This window comes from Symphalangus syndactylus, chromosome 19 (assembly GCF_028878055.3).
Source record: "Symphalangus syndactylus isolate Jambi chromosome 19, NHGRI_mSymSyn1-v2.1_pri, whole genome shotgun sequence".
In the NCBI taxonomy this organism is placed as follows: Eukaryota; Metazoa; Chordata; class Mammalia; order Primates; family Hylobatidae; genus Symphalangus; species Symphalangus syndactylus.
In genome coordinates, this window is record NC_072434.2 from 66,445,231 (window position 1) to 66,453,052 (window position 7,822).

Consider the following 7,822-nt stretch of genomic DNA (forward strand, 5'->3'; position numbering starts at 1 on the left):
TTTGTCTGGATTTCTAAATTCAGCATAATTATTTTAAGATTCACCATCTTGTGGCATATAGTAATATTTCTGTTCCTTTTTATTGTTGTGTAATTTCCATGCAATGGGGATATATCTGCTCATTGGTTGATGGACATATGGGTTATTTTCAGTTTGGGGCTATTAAGAATAATGCTGCTATCAACAATTTTTATAAGTCTTTAGACTTTTTTTATTTCTCTTTGGTAAATGTTAAGAGGATTAAGAAGATATTTGACTTTATATGATATTATCAAACTGTTTCATAAAATGGTTATGGTGTTTCACCCTTCCATTAGTAGTTCCATTTGTTCCTCATCTTCACCAACACTTGCTATTTTCAGTCTCTGAAAATGTAACCCTTCTAATAAGTGTATAGCACCATCTCATTGTGATGGTTTTTCTTTTCTTTTTTTATTGTGGCAAAATGCATATAACATAAAACTTAGCTGTTTTAGCTATTTTTAAGTGTACAGTTGAATGGCATTAAGTACTCTCACAGTGTTGTGCAGCCACACCACGATCCATCTCCAGAACATTTTCATTATCCCAACAGAAACGCTGTACCCATTAAAAAACACACTCCTTGCTTCCTCATTCCCCAGACCCTGTTAACATATTCTACTTTCTGTCTCTATAAATTTGCCTATTCTACCCACCTTGGATAAGTGGAATCATACGGTTTTATTCTTTCACGTCAGTCTTATATCACTTAGCATAATGTCTTCAAAGTTCATCCATGTCGTAGTATGTATCTGAATTTTATTCGTTTTTAAGGATTAATAATATTCTATTGTATATTTTATAGATAGATGATAGATAGATAGATAGATAGATAGATAGATAGATAGATAGATAGATAGATTTTGCTTTTCCATTCATCTGTCAATGGACATTTGGGTTGCTTTCATTTTTTAGCTTTTGTGAATAATGCTGCTATGAACATTGGTGTACATGAATCTGAGTCCCTGCTTTCATTTATTGGTATATATATATATATATATACCCAGTCTAAGGTATATATATATATATATACACACACATATAGATACCCTGTCTAAGGTATATATACACATATAGATACCCTGTCTAAGGTATATATATATATATATATATACACACATATCTATATATGTAGGAGTTGAATTAATGGATCTTATAGTGATTCTATTTAACTTTTTGGGGAACTACCAAGCTATTCCTTAGTGGCTGTGCCTTTTTTTACTTTCACACCAGCATTGCACACAGGTTTCAATTTCTCTATATCCTTACCAACACTTGTTATTTGTCTTTTTAAATCATAGCATTCTAATGATTTTGAAGTGATATCCCACTAAGGTTTTGGTATGCATTTCCCTAATTACTAATGATGCCGAGCATCTTTTCTTCTGCTTATTGGCCATTTGTATTTCTTTGGGGAAGTGTCTATTCAAGTCCTTTGCCTACTTGTTAATTGAGTTTTTTGTTGTTGATTTGTAGACAAGGGATTTTGATATTGTCCCATACTCATATGCCTTTTAGGACATGGTTAATAAATACATACTTAAGTAAATATATTGTGTTTGAAGCTGGCTAATACAGAGCTTCAAGTCTTAGAGTATCCATCCTTGAATTTCTCTCCGGATTTTTGAAGCTAATGGAGTTGAAACATGAGAAACTTAGTCGTTCAACCAGTTATTTTTTCTCTGTAATATCAAGAAAAAATATTTTTTGAGGGATGGTGGGTAGACTTAAGTAGAAGACTGATCATTTATTTGGTATACTTTATCATTTAATAATTTATTTCTACTATTTTATATCACATGTATTTTGTCATCTCTAGTACAGTGACTTATACTTTTAAGCTCTTCATAATTACCTTCTATTCTGCTTTTTATTATCCTTTGATGAAAAAAAGACACATGTGAACCTGCTAATAATAAAATATGTTATCTTATGAGTGTTACTGAGAGAAACAAATTTCACTTTCTTAAAAAAGTGGGCCTATAATATTATACCTAACATGAGTTAGGTGTAATAGACATATTCAATGTTCATATCCCTTACTGGTTTTACATATTAAATGGAGCACAGTTTTAAAGGAAGTGTGATAATCTACCTACCCCAAAATATCTCCTTAAGACACCCAGATGTAAATGAAATAAAGCCATTTAAAATACATGGTCCGTTATTAAAATGTAAGTGTTCCTGGTAGAGATTTTATGGAACTAAAATCAGCTGTCCACATGTTAGTATTGACACCTTCATTTCATTATTTTATTCATCTCACTGAGTAGGCGATTGACTATAAATCGCTGCCAAAGACAAGGTGATAGTCTCTGGGTAGATTCTCAACTTCCATGTGAACGCTTTCCTAAAACAGAACCACCTGAGATCATGCCTGCTCATGGGGCTTCATGTGGAATTTTCTTTCCCAGTGTCCTTTTCAAAATGTTGTTTCTCCCATTTTATAAAGACATGCTGCCTACCCAGCCTGAATCTATGGGGCATGTATTTGTCCATTCACATGCTGCTAATAAAGACATACCTTAGACTGGGTAATTTATAAAGGAAAGACTAGGTAATTTATAAAGGAAAGGAAATTTATAAAGGTAATTTATAAAGGAACTATGAACTAATGGCCTCATAGTTCAGCATTGCTGGGGAGGCCTCAGGAAACTTACAATCATGGCAGAAGGAGGAGCAAACCTGTCCTTCTTCACATGGCGGCAGCAAGAAGTGCAAAGCAAAAGGGGAAAACCATCAGATATGTGAGAACTCACTCACTATCACAAGAACAGCATGAGTGTAACAATCCGCATGATTCAATTACCTCCTACTGGGTCCCTCCCATGACATGTGGGGATTATGGGAACTACAACTCAAGATGAGATTTGAGTGGGGACACAGCCAAAACACATCAGGGCACTAAAGGACAATTCAAAAATATAAGCATCAGCGAAGCCTTTTTTAGTGAAAGCACCATAACTCACAGTAACATCTTTGTCTTTGTCTCGTACATATTTCTGTTAAGTGAGAAAATGATGGTAGCGATGACCTTTGTCAGAGTGTTCTGAATTGAAATATATTGTACAGTGGGTTACTTGGAATCATAACATCTTCTTCCATTTCTTGAATAATCTAGAAGATTATCTTCCTTCCTTCCCTCTTTCCTGCCTTGCTTCCTGCCTACCTTCCTACCTTCCTTCCTGCCTTCCTTCCTGCTTTCCTTCCTACTTTCCTGCCTTCCTGATGGACTATGCACTATTTATTCAAAAAAATTCTGTGAATACACAAAGATGAGTATCCTGTTTTTACTATTAATAAACAGAATTTGATGCATATTCTCATTGACCTGAGTCTGTCCTGTTTGTGTAGTCTGACTGATTTCGAGGAGGGTGAAAAGTTTCATGTTTGATTATACATGATGTCTGCAAGTAAAGGTTCCATATATTGAAGTAAGACAGTGTTTAATATTTTATTGAACATTTATTAAATTGCGTAGGAGAAATATTTTCATTAACTTTTAAAATTACTTTAAAAAATAACTTGAGTAACTAAAAGATGATTTGGTAATGTAAATTTATATTCACTATTGTTTTTTGGTTGTAAGTGCTCTTCTGCTGTCATTCGTCAATTGTCTCTCTTCTCATTAATTCATTCCTACTTTGTACTTACTAGAGGTATATTAATAGGACTATATAGTGAATTACACCCCAAATAATGTACTTTATTACAATAATTCATTGCTTCTTTTATGTCCCACAATTACTAGTTGTTCAATGTCTTTTCCTTTGACTCTTAATTCCATAAAGTAAATTACATTGCATTATTAAAAGCAGAATATCTACTTTTATTTTGGTATAGGGAAGAATAGCATTCTTTCTTACATTTCCTACATTTCCTTGATATTTTGAAAACAATATGCAAGAAGCTCTAGCAACAACTTCATTTTATTACAATTATTTTCTTCCTCTATGTTGATACTCTATTCTAATTTGTCAAATGCACACGTGCAAATGCAGTTATTTTTGACCAAGACATTGTCAGTCTACCTCTGGATTGATATTTAATGTACTTTGAAACTATCTTGAAAATTGAAGTTTGGTAAATGGCCAAAGGGTTTCCCAGAATGTCTATACCATTCTCACTGGCAGTGTATGAGCTATTCAGTTTCTCCTCATCCTTACCAGCATTTGGTATTCTTACTATTTTTAATTTTAGCCATTATGATGGGTAAAATTTGTGGTTTTAATTTGCATTTTCTTGGTAGCTAACGATTTTGGTTTTCCTTACATGTACTTATTTGCCATTTCTAAATCCTCATTAGTGAAATATCTGTTCATTTTCTTCCACATTTTCAAAGACTTTTGGGTTTTCTGACTATTTATTTTGAAAGTTTATTCTATAGTCTAGGCCTTACTCTCTGGCAAATATGTAGTTTGCAAATATTTTATCCCTGCCTGTAATTTGTCTTTTCATACTCTTAAAAGAGACTCTAAAGGTCTAGCGCAGTGGCACATGCCTGTAGTCCCAACTGCTGAGGAAGCTGAGGTGGGATATCTTGAGCCAGGAGTTAAGGCTGCAGTGCATTATGATCGTGTCTTTGAATAGCCACTGCACTCCAGATTGGGCAACATAGTGAGACACCATCTCTAAAAAATAAATATTATAAAGGGTCTTTCACTAAGCAAAAGTCCAAATTTTTATGAGGCCCAATTTATTAATTTTTTTCATCTAATGCTTTGGTGTGAAGTCTAAGAAATCTATACATACCCCTAGATTTTATTCTATGTTTATTTTTCTAAATCTTTTATAGTTTTACTTTCTACATTTAAATCCATGATCCATTTCAACTTCATTTTTATATGTGAGGTTTAGTTTGAGAATTTTTGTTTGCTTGTTTTCTAACCTATAGATATCTAATTGCTCCAGCACCATTTATACCACTTGTTAAAACATTTATCCCTTCCTCCATTGCAGTGCTTTTGCACTTTTGTCAAAAAACAATTAGGAATATTGTAGGTCTATTTCTGGGTGTTCTATCCTGTTCTATTGATGAATGTGTCTATCATTCTGCCAATATCATAGTATCTTAATTACTATAGCTATAAAATAGTCCTTTATATTGGAAAGGGTGATTCCTCATACTTCATTCTTTTTCAAGATTGTTTTAGCTATTCTAAGGACTGTGCCTTTTCACATAAATTCAAAACAAGTTGGACAGTGACTACATAAAGCTTGCTGGGATTTTGGTAAGAATTACATTAAACCTATATATCAATTGGGGTAGAATTGACATATTCACTACATTGAGTCTTCCAAAGCATGAACACAGTACAGTAGTCCCCCCTTATTCGTGATTTCAGTTACATGCAGTCAACCATAACCCCAAAATAGGTGAGTACAATATAAAAAGATTTTTTTTTTTTTTTTGAGACGGAGTCTCACTGTGTTGCCCAGGCTGGAGCGCAGTGGCGCTGTCTCGGCTCACTGAAGCTCCGCCTCCTGGGTTCATGCCATTCTCCTGCCTCAGCCTCCCGAGTAGCTGGGACTACAGGCTCCCACCACCATGCCTGGATAATTTTTTTTTCTTTTGTATTTTTTTAGTAGAGACGGGGTTTCACCATGTTAGCCAGGATAGTCTCGATCTCCTGACCCTGTGATCCGCCCGCCTCGGCCTCCCAAAGTGCTGGGATTACAGCCCGGCCTACACCACGCCTGGCCTACAAAAATATATTTTAAGAGAGAAATCACATTCACATGACTTTGTAATTAAAGTACATTGTTAAAATTGCTGTATTTTATTATTGTTGTTGTTAATCTCTTATTGTGCTGCTTTATAAGTTAAACTTTATCATAGGTATGTATATTTAGGAAAAATCTTAGTGCATATAGGGTTCAGTACTATCGCAGTATTAGGCATCCACTAGGGGGCTTAGAACTTACTCCCCACGGGTAAGAGGGGTAGGGGAATATGTGTCATCTTTGGTGAAGTATTTGCTTAAGTTATTTGCTCATTTTTAATTGGGTTGATTCCTTAGTATTGAATTTTGAGAGTTTGTTATGTAATCTGGATTCAAAGTTCTCTGTTTTGTATGAAATTTAAAAATATTTCCCCCTAAACTGTGGCTTGTCTTTTTATTCCCTTGACAGTGATCTAGCAGAGCAAAAGATTTTAATTTTAATCAAATCCCATTTTACTTTATGGGTCATGTTTCTGCTGCCATTTCTAACTTTTTGCCCAATCTCAGATTATGCAGAATTTCCCTTAGGTTTTCTTCTAAGCATTGTATAGTTTTGTGAAGAGTGTATTGACTTTGGATGAGCAAATAAGATGAGTTACTTGATAATACAGTTCCTTCTTGGTGGTGTAGTTTGCCCTACTGATATTGGAGAGTTATAGGAGCCTTATGGACAGGACTGCACGCCTGTGAATGTCTCTTGCATCACATACAGGCAGAAGAACAGCCTGTTACCCACCATTTAAAATAGTCTGATAATCAAGTTTTTTTGTGTGTGTTAGATTCATTTGGTAACAGTACCTGATCTGATTTAATGTGAGACTACTTGTAGTTTTTATTTATCCCTCTTAATGTGACCACCACACATGCTATAGAAATTTTCATGTGTTGAATTAGGGGTCCTACTCAAGTCCTTGATCAGAGTATTCCAAAATATTCAGTGTATAGACTGTATTACATATCTATCCTCTAAAAAATTTTTGAATTCTAAAACACATTTGCTTACAAGGGTTTCAGATAGAGGACTGTGCATCAGAAACTTAAATGGTTCTTGTGATATGATAGTTCTCATCGTCGCTACAGGGAACCTCTTCTTCAGGCGTCCCCTAATCTTGTTCAGAAGTTCTCACTAATTTGATTGAGGATGGAAAGAGGGGTCACTACATTTATTGCATCATTCAGCCCAAATTACTATGTTTCTCTTATGTCTAAGGAGATTTCTTGATATCTTTTTCCATTCTTCTTTCTTGTCATAAAAATCCTGACCAGTCAGCCCTTAAATTCAGAGAAGGCCTCAGCGTTCATATTACGGTTTATGTGCCAGTACATATGTGAGTTAGAAGCAGGAAGGGAGATCTGGGTTAGGGATGACTATCTGCAGTTTCAAGCTTCTACTGGGGGTTTTGGAATGTCTCCCTTATGAATAAGGGGGGACTTCTGTATGTCTTCCATTCATTTAGCTCTTTAATTTCTTTCATTAGCTCTTTGTAATTTTTAGCATATAGATCTTATACTTTTTTATGTTTATACCTAAGCAACTCCATTTTCTTTGGGGCAGTTGTAAGAGGTATTATTTTAAATTTTGGTTTCTGCATGGTCATTGTTAGTTTATAGAAATGCAATTGATTTTTACAGGTTGATCTTTTATCCAAGGACCTTGCTAAACTCATTAATTCTAGAAGTTCTTTTTTTTGTACATTCCTGGAGACTTTCTACATAAACAATGGTAACATCTGCTAATAGGGACTTTTATTTCTTCATTTCCTATTTGTATACTTTTAATTTCTTCTTTTAGTTTTGTTGCAGTATCTATAGTTCCCAGTATTATTATGAATAAAAGCAACGAGAGTAGACATCCTTGCCTTGTTCCCTATTTTAGGGGAAATACATTCAGTCTTTCACTATTAAGTATGATGTTAGCTCTATGATTTTTACAAATGCTCTCTGTCAAATTAAGCTAATTTTCCTTTATTCCTAACTGTTTTTTTTTTTTTTTATCATGAATGAGTACTGGATTTTGTCAAATGCCTTTCCTCTGTCAATTGATATGATTATTTGACTTTTCTTCCTTAGCCTATTGA